Source organism: Heterocephalus glaber, unplaced genomic scaffold, assembly GCF_053883595.1.
Source record: "Heterocephalus glaber isolate CG9 unplaced genomic scaffold, H.glaber_assembly_v1.0 deba00001429, whole genome shotgun sequence".
In the NCBI taxonomy this organism is placed as follows: Eukaryota; Metazoa; Chordata; class Mammalia; order Rodentia; family Bathyergidae; genus Heterocephalus; species Heterocephalus glaber.
This window is the reverse complement of record NW_028258294.1, coordinates 484,630-497,371: the sequence shown is the minus strand read 5'-3', so window position 1 is coordinate 497,371 and position 12,742 is coordinate 484,630. Positions and strand designations below refer to the sequence as shown.

Below are 12,742 nucleotides of genomic sequence, written 5' to 3'. Positions count from 1 at the left end.
TAGGAGTAAGTTTGGGGAAGGAGGGAGTTGAGGAACTTGCTTCCAGATGTGACATTTGAGTCCGGAGTTTAGAAAAAAGGTAGAGCAGGAAATCCCTATTTGAAGCAGTCAGTATGCAGATGGTATATAAAACCATAAAACTAGAAGAGAACAACAAAAGAGATAGTGAAGAAGGCCTTTCCCTTTAGATGGTCTTAGCTAGGCATGTTGGCATATGTCTGTAGTCCCTGCTACTCAGGTAGCTAAAACAGGAGAATCACTTGAGCCTAGGAGTTTGAAGCCAGCCAGGGTGAAGGGATCTTGCCACAAAATAACAACAATAACAAAAAGATGGTCCTCTCACCGCTGCAGTACTTAGGATCAGGGAAATTAGCCAGCCAATAAGACTGAGCAGGAATAGGGAAGGAGATTGAGCCATTTATTTTTGGTTTTTGTTTTTTGGTACTGGGAATCGAACTCAGGACCTTGTGCTTGCGAGGCAGGCACCAGAACCACTGAGCTACATCCCCAGCTGGAATAGGGGAGAGTCAGGAGATTGTGGTGCTCTGATCATTTGGTAAAGAGGGCATTTCAAGGAGGTAATTAAATAGCATCAGAGCCCAGGCCTTGGGACTCTGTTCCACCAGCACCAGGCCTCTGAGTGGACTTGGACTACTCAGGTTCCTTCTTCATTGATTGCTTTTCCATCTTTCTCTTACAATATCTTAAGTATTTGTCATATATATATATATATATATATATATATATATATATATATATAGCTGGGATAATGATGATGAACTAATTTAAGTGGAGAAGGAGAGAAAAAAAATCAATGTCCTTTTCTATCCCCATTTCTCTCTAAGATTTTATTGGATGAAGAGGAGAAGAGGAAGAAAGGAAAGAAAAGAAAGTTTTTTGGTTTTAAAGAGGAATTTATGTCTATGTGAAAGAGAGAGAATTAAAATCACCTAAGTAGGACCAGAAAAATGTGTTTTCTTTGACTATCTAGTCATTCCTATCTGTCTGTTTTTAGTCCCTTTTGCTGCCTGCAGTAGAAAAGAGCTTATACACTTACTTCCAGGTTTCCCATGGGGCAGCTTTGTAGGTATTCCCAAATCCATACTTATGGACCTTTATCTGTATTTCTCCCTTCCAATTCCCACTTTACTAAGAATAATCATAATGATAATAATAGATGCTATTTATTGAGCTCTTTTTATGAAAGGCAGCATTTTAAACACTTTTTAGGTACTAGCACATTTTCACAAAGACTATGAAATTTTGGTACTTTATTTATTTTTTAATTTTGGTACTTTATAAATGTGGAAACTGAGGCACAGAGTGTTATACATTTTAATCACACCCCAGTTTCCCTTCTGATGCTTCTGTGTGGAGGTTCTGTAGGCCTGATGCAGGACCAGGCTCATCTGGTTAGATGACCTCCTCTGACTTTCTCCTAGTAGCCCAATTATTGAAAATATTTATTGAGGATCTATATATGTACCAGGGATAAGTACTGGAGAAGCAAATACACTGCTTCTGTAGAGCTTACTTTTCTGGCTGGGAAATAAAAAGATAATAAGCAAATAAATATTAAGTAAAGAAAATTAAATTAAGTTGTTACACCCAGTGAGAGAGAACCAACCAGAGACCGATATTAAATTCACACAGGAGTTTATTACCAGCCGGGACCCGAGCCAAGCATCAGACTTAAGCCTCGACTGGGGGTTGACAAACATGTTTTACACACCTTTGAAGCCAACAGTTTCTAAGCCCCCCTATGGGATAGAACTAGTAAAGCAAGCAAAAGGTACAGAAGCAGAACGTCCTGCTGTTACAACATTTGTAAAACAATAGTTGATTAATTGTTATTTCTAAAGAGACTCTATAAGGGGAGGAGGTTTTTAAGCTTCCTCCTTTTGAGTTCATCTAAAGGGCAGGCAGGTGGGTCAAGCAGCAGTTTGGAGTCTGTCTTGCTAACTAGGGTCCTTCATTGTGATTGCCTTGAAAGAAATAAGCAGGGTGATATGTGTATGAAAATGGGGTACAGTGAATGGAAAAGCCTGAATGTCAGGAAGGTTTCTATGAGGAATGGACATTGGATCTGATAGGGAATAAAAAGACACGGTCTCTAGAGCTTGAAATGTCAGTTGTTTTTGGCTCTTTTTTCTCCTGTACTTGCAATTACCAGGTTGGGTTGATTCCATCCTTGCTCTGTCTGTTATTTTCACTCCTGTGGCCTCATTGCAGCCCCTATTCCTGCTCCCATCACCACTTGCTGGTAAAGTAGACCCTTTGGTCCCTCCAGCTCCCCACAGATCCAGTCTACTGCTTTCTCTATGCATCATGTTTTTTTTTTAAATTGAATTCATGTTTAACAATTACAAGCACCGTGGCCCCCCCCTTCCCCCTGCCCAGGCAGCAGCAGGGGTGGTGCAGGGGCTGGAGCATATGCCCCCAGCAGCGAGGACAGCAGTTCCAAGAGTGATTTTCAGAAAATAAAAAAGGACCTCAGGGGCAGGGCTTAGTGCCCTCCCTCAAGACACACCAAATTTCAAGACTTTATATATAATATATCTTTGTGCCCCTGGGGAAGGAGAGGGACACCTGGCAGCATGCTGGAGGGGTCCCCAGGCAGCCCCAAGCCATCCTGCCTCTTCAGCCACTTTATTAGCTCAGACTCATCACATTACAGGCACCTGCTGACACTGCTGCCGTCGCTGCTGCTGCCCCCTGCAGTCCAAGCGGCTGGCCGGGCCATTGGTGTCCATGGGGCTCATGTCCCCAGCCCCACCCTCCCTCAGTTGTGGTCAGACTCCTCCTCCTCAGCCTCCCAAAGCCAGTTGAAGAAGGCTGTGACAAATTTAAGGGCCACGCCCTTGCCCAGCTGCTCAGCGGGGTCCTTGCTGCTCTTCCAGCTGTAGAATGCTTTCTCCTTCACCATGTCCTCATCATACAGTGCATCGAAGAACATCCAAAGCAGATTGGGGGGCTGCTCTAAGGTCACTACAAGGGCCTGGAGGGCATAGAGTGCTTGTAGCTCCTGTTCATCACACAGGTACTTCTGTAGCAGTCGTGCTTGCACTTTGAGCACCGCAACATCCACTCAGAGAGGAGTCTCAAAGATAATTGCAGAATAGCAGACAGCTGTCATGAGGGCTAAAACTAATGTGTTGGATGCTATCTGCTGGTCACTCAGATTGGCTTCTATCCAGTCGAACACCTGCTGATTACTGTTGCCCTCCTGCAGCAGCTTCTCCAGCTGCTTGCTCAGCTCCTCTAAGGGGACTGCCCTCTGCCCAGGGGCATCCGACTCCTCTCCCAGAGTATACTCCATCTTCTGTTCAGCAATGAATGCATTAACATCTTGGCCTTCAGGTAGAAACTCCTTCCAGCTGAGTTCAGCCTCTCGCCATAGCATCCCCACCTTTTTGGGACCCATGCTTTTGCATAGGAGCCCCAGGATCTCCAATAAGAGGGAAGTAGCTTTGCCCAAAGAGGCTTTGTAATCTCCCTGAATAGTTCTCCCATGGGCACCCCACCTTCCTGCAGAATGGGTGTTACCAGTTCTGCCAGATAAAGCTACACATGGGAGATGTCAATCTCCATGTCCTCCGCCAATTCCAGCATTTCGTACAGCCCTCGGTAGTACTGGGTGGTGGAGAGGTGCCCGGCACACAGCAGCCTGTGGAGCAGCTTCCCCATGTGCTCTTGAGCAATGGTGCTGCGCTCCAGCGTGGACTCGTCGCCGTGCCGCACAAAGATGAAGAGCAGGGAGGGCGAGGCCAGCTCCTGTACACACTGCACTGCTTCCTTCATGTCGTTGAGATGGAGATACTCCTCAATGATGGCCTTGGACTTCTCCAGCTCCTCCTCAGAGAGTGCAGCCTTCAGGGGGCTCACTGGGGGGAGGGTGGCTTCCCGCATCACAGTGTCCTGGCCCCGGTCGCAATCTTCCGTGAGGCTCGAGGCCTTGCGCAATCCCTCAGGCTGGGAAGGCTACTCTCTACTCCTCTCTTCCACTTCTTTGCTGAAGCTTCGCTTGGTGGCAGGTGTCCGTGCACGATCTGATCGGTCCCCATGGTTGCCACCCCGTTCGCTCCGCTCTACTCGGTCTCCCCGGTCCCCCAGCTTTCTCACTTCTTTCCCGGCTCAAGCTACTCCTCTGCACCACACGTCTGTTATCTGTGCTCTCCATAGGTACTGCCTGTTGAAGAGCTGAGAAGCGATTCAAGTTACTAGTAGCTGGACGAGCAGGTTCTGATGCTGCATCGGAGAGCTTGGCTCCTGAGCCCCCACTGCTACCTTTGCCCCAGCTCAGTCGCCCTCCTGGTGCAAAGAGCTGATTTTTGGAATCAATGGAGCCAGGGTTTGTGATCTTGGTGAGTCGTGAGGTGTCAATGGGGCAGCTGCCTTTGCTGATGGGGACTGTGTTCCAGCTACCGTCGTCCACAAGTGGGAGGCCACGACTAATGGGTGGGCCTGGAGGGCCTCCCCGATGCTTGTCGCTGCCCTTGGCCATGAGCTGCTGCACTTTGATATGTTCGCGATGCTCCTGCATCTTGGCCTCCTTGTGGATCTGATCAATGGTCTTGGGACCCTGATCTCCGCGGCATGGTACCCAATTGCTCTGTCGCAGATCCAGCACATCCTGCAGCATAAAGTGGATGAGAGATGATGTCTTCTTTTCTTTAATGATTTTTTTTCTACCTGGTTGAAATACGGATCCATTCGTGGCTTGGCTTTTGCAAACTCCAGGTCTTTGTCAATGGTGGTGAGCAGGTGGCAGAGGCATTCCAGGGACTCCTCGTAGTGGTTCTTTAGTAGTTTGACCACACAGTCATGCATAATCGCCTCGGTTAACATCTTGAGCTTGAACAACTCGCCAATAAACTTGATGTTCCCTAAAGAGCGCCGGCGGGCCCTGTCCCGAGCCTCTTCTAACTCCTCCTTCAGGTGGCCCTGCTCCTCTGCTGTAGCAGCTTCATCCATTTCTTTTTGCTTTTTCTCAAAAACTTCATCATCATCTTTGTCTTTCTCAAATTCCTTCTGACATCGATTCAACAACAGTTTTTGGAAGTTAACAGTCACCGTTGGCTTTTCTGTAGTGGACACTTTCAGCGCCATGAGGCAGCGGCACATGTTAGCGTAGGCCACAGAGAAGTTGGGCTCTGAAATGGCCTTCTCGAAGATGAGGTCAATGACTCCTTTCAGGCATTCCTCAGTGTCAATGGCCAGCTGTGTCACTTGCTTCATCAGCTGCTGGAACATCTGGGGTGTGAGCTTATTCAGGATGCAGCGCACCCTGCGGAGTAGGTCCTGGGTCTTGGTGCCATCAGCATCCTCTTCTTGTTCCTTATCAGCCGCTATCCGCTTGCTGCTGGGTTTCCAGGCCTTCTCTGTTTTATTCAGTTTTATATCTTCAGTCATTAACACTGTGGCAATGATCTTGCATGGTTCTTCTTGGGGTCCCTGCTGAGAGCGCCTGGGTCCCAAGCCAGCCTGCGGCCCTTGGGGCAGCTCCCCACCTGGCCCACCCCTCAGGGGCCCACAAATGCTAAGGGCTGGTCGGCCAAGGTTGGCAAAGGATGGAGTGAAGTCTGGACCACAGTTTATGCCAGGTAGTCTTGAGGGATCCAGCGGCTGCAGCGGTGTCTTATTGGGCTTGTCTAGCACCACGTCAGTGATATAGGGCAATCCTTCTGGCTTCTGCATACTGGCAAAGATGAACTGAAAGCCAAGCAGGAACTCTTGGTCGTAACGCTTTTTCTCCTCCAGGTTTAGTGGCTTCCACTGATCTGACTTATAGTTGTACTTTTGTTTCCCAGGGTGAATGTTCTCAGCATTCTGGATTTTGTTCTCTTTGGAGTCCCAGGTCTCCTCTGCTTCCTCGGGCCGTGGGGCCATGCTGGTGCCCTCAGACTCTGGGCCTGGGTTGTTGCCTACGGGAGGCTGATTCTCCGCCTCTGGTACTGCTGGGTTTGCCTCTTTGAAGGCATCTAGGAGGTCTCCCACAGCCTCCTTCTTATTTAGCTCCTTAATTTTCCATCTCCTCTTTGGCACAGATACTGCCACTTGGGTGACTGCTGCCACCTCCAAAGGGGGGAGGGACAAGTGGGCTGAGACAGCTGTGCTCTCTGAAGAGAGATCCTCTCCACCCTTCTCATTCTCAGCTTCAGCTTCTCTTCCTTTTTCCTCTTCCTCCTCCTCTTCCTCCTCTTTTTCCATTTCCTCCTCCTGAGGAGGAGAAGCAGCTGGAGGAGTTGCAGGTGGAGTGGCAGAGAGGATGGCGGAGGAAGCCACTGACACAGTAACCTCTTTAGCCTGCTCCTCTGGCTCACTGACTGGGCTCAAGTCCACAGCTGGTGGTGAGGGGGCTCCGTTGAGCAGTTCCTCAGGTTGGGCAATTGGAGCAATGGGCTCGGGGGATTCTGAAGGGCAAGCCACAGGTAGAACAGGGGCAACCTCTGGGCTTGACTCCACCTCTGGCTCCAGCTCCTCAGATGGCACTATGCCGTTAGCCTCGGGAACTTCTACCTTGTGAGATTCCAGGGGGGCAGGAATCTGGAGCGCACTGGAAGAGAACTCGGATTCTGGAATTGGTTTACTAAGTGTCACTGCTACTTCCAGTATGGGTTCGGCAAGAGGAGTGGGTTCCGGAGAGAGGCAGTATGGCTCCTTAGTTTTGTGGGAGATGGGAGTTGATTCTTCTACATATTTGTATCATCCCCGTTGGCATAGTGTCCCCAGGAAGAGAGAGGACTCCAAGATTAAGCTCAGACCCTGGTTCCAAGATTGGGGGTGGTGATGGGGTTGGAGACGGTGATGAAGGCTGGGACTCTGAAGGGCTGTCCTCTGGGCCAGGCAATCCTGGCCGGCTCCCAGTGAGCGCTCCCTGAGTCCAGTCATCTGGCTGGACAATGACAGCGACCTGGGGCGTCTCCCCATTAGCTTGAGGCTCCAGACCGCCTCCTGTCTGGGGAGGGATGGGTGTGGAGGCAGTTAGGGCCCCAGACATGATCTCCTCAGGGATATCTTTCCCTCCTTGGTTCCTATCTCGAATTTGGATAGTTTTACGTTCCCTCTTAGGACCAATCTGGGGTGGCTGGTTCATCAAAACTGGGGCAGGGGCCACACCAGCAGGAAACTGCTGTGCACCTTGGGCTGGGTAGTAGGCACCAGTGCAGGTCCCAAACTCAACAGGGCTTGCATCCGGATAGAAGCTTGGGGTTCCTGGCTGCACAGGGTACTGCTGTGTCGGGACAACATATGTGGAACGCCCCTGTCCAGGGATGTGGTAGGCCCCCTGGGAGGCTGAGTAGGAGATCTGGGAAGGGATCATCATTACTTGGGATCCAGCAGGGTAGACATGGGCAGCTGGGCCAGGGCGGGCAGGGGCTACACTCTACACTCGGGAGGCTGCACTGCTGGGAGGCTGGGCCCGGCTAGGGTAGAAGTGCTGGCGGGGCTGGGAAGGCATGTTCATTTGTGTCGCTTGTGGCGTACTGAACACCACCGGCGCAGTCTGTCCCGGGGGAAATGCTGGCTTTGGGAGTCCCGGGGATGGGGTCGGCGGGGGGCCTGTGGGCTGTGGAGCTTTGTTCATTTCATTTGGTGCCACATCAGGGTCCCCCCAGCACCTTCAGTCTCCTTCAGTCCGCGTGGCCGAGCCCCACGCAGCCGCACAGATTTAGTCCATAACCATTTCCGGTTCCCCGTACAGATCCCGCTCGGCTGCCACCGCTTCTCCACAGGCGCCGCCGGCGCCCCCACGTGACCGGCGCTGGGGGCCTCTATGCATCATCTTATTACTCACCTCTCCTCCATTCAAATCCCTTTTCTTCTCAGAACCTCTGATAATTCCTTATTGTTTGCTTTATTAAGAACAAAGGCCTGTAGCATTGAGACCTTTCACTTTGTGGCCCCAACTGACCTTTCCAGTTTGCTAATCTATTCTTCACACCTCCTCAATCCTTTCCTGTCTCTGTTCCTAAGCCCACATTGTTCTCTTGGCATGGAATGTCTCTGTTGTTCACTTGTGAGTTCCATCCATGTTTTAAACCCATCTCAGACACTGCCTCTCCCAGGATCCATTTCTTAATCTCCTGCAGAGCATATGATTAGTCAGATCTTTCTTTATACTTCTCTTAGGGCCCTGGGAGCCACCTGTCTCAGCCTTCTGAGTAGCTTGGATTATAGAAGAGCACTATCTGACCCATCTGGCAAGATTTAGATACTTATGTACTCTTCTTTATAGGAGAAGAGGTAAATGAGGGGATTTAGACAATTTTGAGAGGTCCTAAATGGTTGTTAGGGAAATAAATGAACCTGGAGACAGATACAAATTAGCTTGTAAAATGACTCTGGAATTGGAATCAACCTGAAGGACAGACATTATCTTGTGACAAAGTCTGTCCATGGGGGGTTACAGTTCTCATTGTTCTTTTCTCTGATAATAAGATTTCAAGGTGGAGATGGAAAACAATTGTGTTCTCTTCGTAGGATCTGAAATTATTTGCAGATAAGGGAAAGTAAAACCTTTTCCAGGGCCTCTAATTTCAATTGGTCAGCATACCAGGGTGCTGTATTTTAAGGCAAAATTTTCTGGCTCCTTTAGATACAATGAAGTATATTAAGTATAGTATACCTAACACTTATAGTGTAAAGCAGCACAGTCATATAGTTATTCAACAAATGCTTGTTGAACTACTTTGGTAATTGCATACTGCCTGTATTTGTTAAAGAGCTAAAGTAAATGTCTTATGGTTTTGCTTTTTCAATTAGCAATAATCACACCTTGAATAAGCCTCATTGGTTACAATACTTCTACCACACAAAGCTATGGTTTTGCTTTTTCACTTGTCAATAGAAGCCAATTAGCTATATATTTGTAAGTCTTTATTTTCTCTTTCATGTGTGCTTTCTCTTCCTATGTACAAATACTATGTTGATAGCTAGGGTAAGTAGAAAACAGATAAACCTTCTAGTTCAGTGGAAAAGAAGATAATGATAGGTAATTGAAAAGAAGATAATGGCAGGTGTGACATGTGGTTAAGGAAATATTAAGTCTGGAGTATTAGGGAATCCTCCAGGTGGCAATAATGTTGACACAGAGACTGGAAAGATGATCGAGGGTTAGCTAGAAGGGAGATGGTAAAGATTTCTGTCCAGGCAGCAAGTGTGTCACATAGAAGATCCTAAGCTAGGAAGGAGTAGGCCAGATTCAGGGAACTAAAAAGAGGACAGTGAGACTGGGACACAGGTGAGGGGCAGTAAGGCTGGAGATGGGCTCCCCATAACAGTATTGAAATTATCTCCAGTCATATGCATGTTAATTGGATAGTCCTTCTTTGAAGCTTCCAGTACTGTTAGAAATGTTGAATTGGTATGAGGCAGAACACTTGGTCAGAGTATGGTGGCTTTGTATTTATCTTGTGACAGGCACTGCATTACTGCAGGGAGGTATTTTTTCTAAAGAGGAATAAAGGGGCAGTAATTTATGCAAGATCACGTAACTAATAAGTGATGGAGCCGGGATTTAAATCCAGCTCTGTTGGCATCAGAGCCCTTGTACCAGGTTGCCTCTCTACTGACTGTATTTCTGGAATGGACAGATGGTTTTTGGAATTTATACCACACATAAAATTCATATAGTTCATGGCTAATTACAGATAGTAATCTGTATCAGACAGTAATAAAGTTGAAGAAAAAGAGGAATTTCAGTTTTCCTAACACCAGGTTGGGTAATTTTGGAGGGAAAAAAAATCATAATGGAAGTTTCAGTCTTCAGCTTTGTATTACAGAAAGAAGAGCTTTAAATTAAAAGTAGATTAGCAGCCAAAGGGGGGTATGAAACCTTATAAGATATAACTAAGATATTTTGAGTATATCTATCCATTTAGGAAGTACAGGATGTTAAGAGACCTCTATTTATGATCACAAAAATACTGTCCAAGGCAATAATGGAGTGGCCTAAAAGTAACGCTGGAATGAAGTTACTGTGATAGAGTTTTGTCTCCTGAACTTGGTGCTCAGTGTAGATTATCCTAATGACATTAGTGTAGATGTTGCATTTTACGCTTCCTTTTTTTTTTGGTACCAGGGATTGAACTTGGGTCCTTGCACTTGCGCAGGAGGTGGCGAAACCACTGAGCTAAATCCCCAGCTGTACGCTTTCTTAACAGTCTGCATACTAAAGTTGTCTTGGAATAAGTTAATTAGAGTTCATGTGAGTGTACCTTATTTATGCTGCCTGGACTAATCACTGCCATATATCATTTTCCATTCTTATTTGGAGAGGTCCTTGCATATCTTCCTTTTGCATTTTGCTTTTGAAAATCTGTCAGTTCCTAGTGAAGTCTAGTTAACTGTACCTAGTTATTTTGGGTTCTTTACAGTTTGTTTTTTTTTTTAGTGCTACTGGGGGTTGGACTCTGGACCTTGCACTTGTGAGGAGGGCGGCAGAACCACTGAGCTAAGTCTCTGGCCCTATTTTGGGTTCTTTAGAAGCCTAGAGGCTGTTCTCATCATTAAACATGATTTTTAGGATAACTGCATGATTCTTTTAAATAAAAGATTATAATTTTTTTTTCTGGTACTGGGACTTGAACTCAGGACTTTGTGCTTGCCAGACAGCTAAGGCACCACTGAGCTGCATCCCTGACCCTTAAAGGATTATAAAGAATATTGCACTGAAAATTTAAGCTTTTTGTCTCAACCACTTTTATGAGAAGCCTGGCTTTTTGGAGTATGTAATTATATTATTCTACCACCTAAGAGGATATAATTCTTTGAGATGTATATTTATAATCTTTAGCATATGAAGTGATGAAAACATATCACAGATTATTTAGAAAAGTCTTTATAAATAAAATATCCAAAGCATTCAATGTTTCATTTCTACAATTTGTATCATTCCTCAAAACTGTAATTCATACAGCAATGAATGAGTACTAAAGGTATATTATACAAGTATCATTGGACACTGGTAAATGGACAGAAAGTCCAAAGAGAAAGTATATCACATAACGGGTCACATTTTACTTTGTAAATGAGAGGCTTTTTTTGCCACTAAAGCACTGTCTTGTGGACAATAGTTGGTCCCAAGATAATTGCAATTTTTAAAAATTTGACTTTGCAAGTCATGTTTTTAAGGTGAATATTCAGAACAAATTAATGAAGTTTCATGTCATAATTTCTTACTCTTAAGTGACAGCATTAGACATTGATAAGGTATATTGTTATATATGTTTGTGCACGTGTTTGGCAGTGGCTTCTGACCTAAAAATATATTAATAATACAGAAAGCCCCTTCTTTCTGTAGGCCCTTGCTGGGCACTTCACATAGCACTTACCCAAATTAATCATCACAAGACATCTTCATTTTCACAGATAGGTGTTATTTTTCTTTTTACACATGATAAAACAAGCCCAGAGACATGAAATAACTTGTTCAAGTAACTAATGCATGGCAGAGTTGGCACTGATACTCAGATTTTCTTCAAATTTCCTTCTCTTTCCACTATATCACAGAACATTTGGGAAGGAAGTAAAAACATTTTTAAAAGTTTGGTACTGATTTTATTTTATTAATGCAAAAGCAAGTATGTATGTGTTAAGCCTCAACACACTGATCCCCAGCACGTAGAAAAACAGAAAAGAAAAGAAAAATCAAAAGAAAAAGGAAAAAAGCCTTAATACAACTGGTATCCTTGGTAAGTTCCTCATAGCATGCGACCGGTATGTTTGGCCAGCATTACTGTGACTTAATAACTCAATTTAAACAAGGAACTACAAATCAAACAATGGCTCTGATTCATCAGATAGGAAAGTAAGGAAGGACTTGTTATCCTTTGTAAGTAAATTTTTATTTTTATGCAGTTTGAACCCTGGGTCACACTGCAGACGCTGTCCTTTAACACTGTCAGAAATCTCTTCTACTTCCTGAGCACTGATGGCTGCATCCGTTGAGGGAGCAGCTCATAAAACAATATTGACAAGCACTGGTGATAACCCTCTTCTCCTTGGCATGGAATGCTACTTTCTCCTTGAACATCTGGCTTTAAATGGCAAGATGAGTTCAGCCTATGGAGACTAAAACTTATTTTGGCTGTTTTCATGTAGTCTAATTTCTAAAAATTGACTACCTTAAAAGGGAAGGGGATTCATGTATACTGAGCATCTCTCCATGACTTGAGGACAATGACCTTGGATCTTGCATATCTGTGGTTCTGGCTGCCTTGCTGCAGTGCCAAGGTTCACCCTTGCTTACACCTATTCACAGGTGCAGGCGACTAGTTGATGCTGTGGGTTTTGTGGGCTTCTTTTTTAAGTGCTAAACTGACTGACCCCCTGCTTCCCAAAATATCTTGACTGCTCATCTCTTGTTCAGCAAATGTAGGCTTAGGTAATACAAATGCATTTTGATATCAACTTTTAAAGACATAATCAGAGAAGGAAAAAAGAAAAAAGTCTCTAATATTTATTGTTATTCATTATTGACACTGTATGCTAGGTATTCCACCCTGGTCATATCACTCTTTTATACACACTGTACTGGGATGTGGCATATATAATGCTGATATCTCCATGCTTGGTTTGTCTTTCTCCTTTTTCTGCCTGGCAGATTCCTATTCATTCTTCACTATTTAGGTCTTGTATCACCTCCTTTGTGACACTATGCTTCCTCCATAGGCTGGGTAATTGACTATTCTTTCCTTTGGGCCTTCCTTTGGATTTTATAGATACTTCTGTGCAACTG

The 12,742-nt window shown here is 45.4% G+C and overlaps 1 protein-coding gene and 1 pseudogene across 5 annotated transcripts in view; one reads left to right on the top strand and one right to left on the bottom strand.

Moving 5' to 3' along the window:
* Positions 1-12,742, top strand: part of Prcp (prolylcarboxypeptidase) — an 85,183-nt gene that overhangs the window by 12,015 nt on the left and 60,426 nt on the right. The gene's annotated exons all lie outside the window — the stretch shown is intronic.
* LOC101719233 (eukaryotic translation initiation factor 4 gamma 1 pseudogene) lies at positions 2,783-7,650 on the bottom strand (annotated as a pseudogene). The gene is made up of 2 exons (XR_015451577.1): positions 7,331-7,650; positions 2,783-7,264 (listed from the first exon to the last, which is right to left on the bottom strand). The product of XR_015451577.1 is annotated as a eukaryotic translation initiation factor 4 gamma 1 pseudogene (transcript).